Here is a 5000-nt window from a genome sequence, read left to right as displayed (position 1 = left end):
AAAGAGAGGGATAGAAAAAAAGAAGTAAAAGAGAATTATAAGAGAGAGTAATAGAGAAAAAGAAATAAAAATGAGAGGGAAAGAGAAAAAAGAAGAAAAAAAAGTAAAAAAGAGAGGGATAGAGAAAAAGAAAAGAAAAGAGAGAGGGTTAGAGAAAAAAGAAGTAAAAAAGAGAGGGATAGAGAGAAAAAAAAAGAAAAAAAGGGAAGAAAAAGAGGTAGGTACGATAGAGTATTTGCTTCGACTTCCAACACCCGACGCATGATGGAAAACCCGACAAAGACGTGCTTAACAAATTTCGTTTGCGCCGAAAAAACGAAAAAAAGAAAAAAAAAATTCTTCCCTCTATCTACATACTTCTATGTGAAATATTATCAGCTCATTTCCTACTTGTTCTTTTTACGTTTTCTTCGCTGCTTTATTCTCTATTTTAATTCATTTTCATTCGTAACTTCCATTATCTGTATTGCTTTCCTTCATATGACCACTACATGTTTCTCCTTTCTTTCTATACGCACACAAACGCACATACACACACTCATACACGGACACACACGCGCGCGCGCGCGCACACACACACACACACACACACACACACACACACACACACACACACACACACGCGCACACACACACACGCACGCACACAAACAAACACACACGAAAATGAAATCATTACTATTCGACCAAGGAATAAAACCCCCGCCAAAGCACGTCTCTTCACATGATGTATGGCCTTTTTTCTTTTCTCTTTTTTTATTCATAAAGATTTTTATCTGATTGACGTGAAGGCACAACCGCCCCCCCCTCCCCCCTTCCCCCTCCCGAGGCCGTTTCTAGCCCGCCCGCGAGATGATGGGGCAATTCCCGTTTTCTTTTGCAATTCCCGTTTTCTTTGCAATTCCCGTTTTCTTTGCAATGCGCGTTTTCTTTTGCAATTCGCGTTTTCTTTGCAATTCGCATTTTCTTCGCGTCTCTCGAGTGGGAAAAAAGGGGAGATATTTCCAAGACTGCGTTTTATACTTTTATTGGCCTGCCGTGTTGCAATCCTTGCAAACCTGGCGTAGCGGCGCCTTTCCGCCTTTATATGGTTTTATATCTGGATCTCAATGCAACTTTCATTCTCCGCTGCAGATGTCAGTGAAACGCCATTTTTCGGATGCTGCGAAAAAACTTCCTCACAGCTGTTATTTCAACACGGTGTACATGACGCGACGCAAATAAAAACATTTCTATAAAGAGAGAGAGAGAGAGAGAGAGAGGGAGAGGGAGAGGGAGGGAGGTAGGGAGGGAGGGGGAGGGAGGGGAGAGAGAGAGGGAGAGAGAGAGAGAGAGAGAGAGAGAGAGAGAGAGAGAGAGAGAGAGAGAGAGAGAGAGAGAGAGAGAGAGAGAAAGAGAAAGAGACAGACAGAGAGAAAGAAAAGCAAAACATAATAAAAAATAAAAAATAAAAACACCCCTCAGCACAAACCTCGCCCGCCCACACACTCTCTCCCATCACCCAAACACAGACAGACACAAACACACACACAAAACGATTTCGGAGCGTAATGAATACTGGCGTTATTATTTCGTTTTCCCCTCACCAGCCAGCCAAGACCTTCAGCCGCTGTCCCTCGCCTTGCGTTACTGGATCAGGTGACTCTGTGGCGCTCTCCTGGCTGAACTTGTTATCAGAAAGGGCAATGGGTTGGAGGCAACGGCGCTTTCTGAAATTATTTCCACTGAACAAAATGATGATGAAATTCAGATCCGATCACATACAGATATAAAACACACATATACACACACACACAACACACACACATATACACATATATATACAGACACACAGACACACAAAAACACACACATATATATATACACACACACATACATTATATATACACACACACACACATATGCACACACACACACACACACACACACACGCACACACACACACAAACGCACGCACACAAACCCACACAAACATACACACAAATGTTATTCTCGTCCCCCCACCCCCACCCCCCCGGCCTTCTCCCCAAGCAACACACTTAGGCTGCCATCGGCCGAGGATCCGAACCAATATCCGATGTTATGACTAATTTTCAGTCTTCCTGCCTCTTCTCCCGCCATCTCCTGGAAGAGGGGAAGCGAGGAGCTGGAGAGGAGATGGAGAAGGAGAGGGAGAGGGAGAGGGATAGATAGGAGATAAAGAGGGAGAGGGATAGAGAGGGAGAAGGAGAGAAGGGGAGAGAGAGGGATTGATAGGAGATAGAGAGGGAGAGAGACTGGGAGGAGAGAAGGGGTGGGAGAAGGAGAGAGAGAAGATAGAGAGGGAGAGGGACTGGGAGAAGGGGAATAAGAGAAGAGGAGGGAGCCAGAGAAAGGAGACAGCGAAGGAGAGGGCCTGAGAGAAGGGGGAATACAAATATAAACCTTATATCTATAGACATAAAGAAAAGCCTAGGTTCGAGCCAAGTCTTTTCTGCATGTACCGCTGCTCATGACCTAAGCTTTAAACACCCCCCCCCCCCTCCGTACCCAGGCAGGGAGCGAGAAGAACAGTAATTTCTCCCTCCATCGGAAAGGTGGGGCCCGCCGTGCCCCCTCCCTCCCCCCTCTCCGATCCCTCCAACTCCCTCTCCCACTCTCCCTCCTCCCCCTCCATCGGAAAGGTGGGGTACAACGCACCCCCTACTCCTCCCCTTCCAGCTCCCTCCCCCTCCCCCTCCCCTCCCCTCCGATCCCTCCAGCTCCCTCCCCCGTCCTCCTCCCCTCCAGCTCCCTCCCCCCACCCTCCTCCCCCTCCAGCTCCCTCCACCCCCACCCTCCTCCCCCTCCAGCTCCCTCCTCCCACCCTCCTCTCCCCCCCCACCCTCCTCCACCTGGCTAAAGAAGCATATACGTCTTCATAATCGGTTTATCGAGAAGCCCCCCACCCCCTCCCCACCTCCTTCCCACAACGTATGACGTCACACTCACGTTTCCATAATCATTTCCATTGCCATCATTTCCTCATTATACCATAATCACCATCACTGTATCACAATAGATTATAATTACCTCAAAAAAAAATCATAATTACCATGATCATAATTAATTAAAATAAATCATAATTACCATAATCATGATTAATAAAAATAAATTATAATGACCATAACCATAACTAATAAAAATAAATCAGTTACCATAATCATAATTAATAAAAGTAAATCATAATTACCATAATCATAATCAATAAAAAAACATATCATAATTACCATAATCACAATTCATAAAAATAAACCATAATCAAATAAAACAAAACAAAAATACCATAACGACCTCAATCTGTTATTACTCAACCCTTATTTATTTTCGCTCACAAGCAGCTGTTATAAACGCAACCTTTTTTTTTTTTTAATAATTTTCACGTCCTCTTAAAAGTGACTATTAGGGCCGCATACAGAAGTCGGCCGGTCGTTTGCCTGGTGTCGGATAAACAAACAGTATTTTTGTTGACTTACAAGTTCGCGGACCTGGGCTAATTATCGTAGCGAGAGAAAGGGGTTTTAAACGGTTTTGCTTAAGAGGTCAATCTCATTACTTAAATAGTAAATAAATCATAAGGATTGGAACAACAACAACGGTAATAAGGGCAATATTAATAATAATAACAAAAATGATAATGATAATGTAGTAATGATAAAAACAATAATGATAATGATAATGATCATAATAATAAAAAAGCAATGATGAAAAGAAAACAATAAAATAGCATAATTACGATAGTAAATTCAATACTAAAAACATCAAAAACAATAATGATGATAACAACAATAATAAATAAATAAACAGAACTGACCATCCTTTTTCTCTCTCTCCCTCCCTCTCTTTCTCCGCTCTCTCTCTCTCCATCTCCCTCTCCTTGCTTGCTTTCTCCCACACTTAAATACCATTATCACGAAGCAATTCCCCGTGCAACAACAGCAACAGCAAAAAAAACAACAACAACAACAACACCAACAACAACACCGACAACAACAACAACGACAACAAAAACAACAACACCGACAACAACAACAACAACACCGACAACACACGCCGAGCCCGACCAATCACACAGCGCACACCGACCAGCCAACATGCTCTTGAATATCCCAAACGTGTTTACAAAGCACTGCTCGAGCCGACTTGCAGGCATAAAAAGATATAAACATAAGGAGATTTATCACTTAATTAAATCGAGCAAGTAACCAGGGCGCTTTAGGACGAGCATGAATACAATTATAGAAAATGTGTGGGTAAAATAAATAATTTGTGCTTGTGCGTGTTTGTTTGTTTGATGGTGTGTGTTTGTGTGTGTGTGTGTGTGTGTGTGTGTGTGTGTGTGTGTGTGTGTGTGTGTGTGTGTGTGTGTGTGTGTGTGTGTGTGTGTGTGTGTGTGTGTGTGTGTGTGTGTGTGTGTGTGTGTGTGTGTGTGTGTGTGTATGTATGTATGTATGTATGTATGTATGTATGTATGTGTGTGTATGTATGTATGTATGTGTGTGTATGTGTGTGTGTGTGTGTATGTATGTATGTATGTATGTATGTATGTATGTATGTATGTATGTATGTGTATGTATGTATGTATGTATGTATGTGTATGTATGTATGTATGTGTATGTATGTATGTATGTGTATGTATGTATGTATGTGTATGTATGTATGTATGTGTATGTATGTATGTGTATGTATGTATGTATGTATGTGTGCGTGTGTGTGTGTACGTGTGTGTTTACGCGTGTGCTTGTAACGTGCCTGCATGCAAAACCACGCTCAAGGGGCATCCGAAGCGGCAAACAAAAGCCACATAAACACACCGGCAGTAATGGCGAGCCTTCAGTCTGTCATTCCACCGCAGTGCACCGCCGAGATTCCATTTACATGAGAAAGGTAAAGTATATTGCGGCTTCTCTCTCCTCTGCGCTCCTCGTCTGGATCCGAGAATTATTTTCACACATGCGCGGCGGCAAGGAGCAGGCGCCTGC

Source organism: Penaeus vannamei, chromosome 17 (genome assembly GCF_042767895.1).
Source record: "Penaeus vannamei isolate JL-2024 chromosome 17, ASM4276789v1, whole genome shotgun sequence".
Classification (NCBI taxonomy): Eukaryota; Metazoa; Arthropoda; class Malacostraca; order Decapoda; family Penaeidae; genus Penaeus; species Penaeus vannamei.
The sequence above is the reverse complement of the archived record's forward strand: the minus strand, read 5'-3'. Positions refer to the sequence as shown.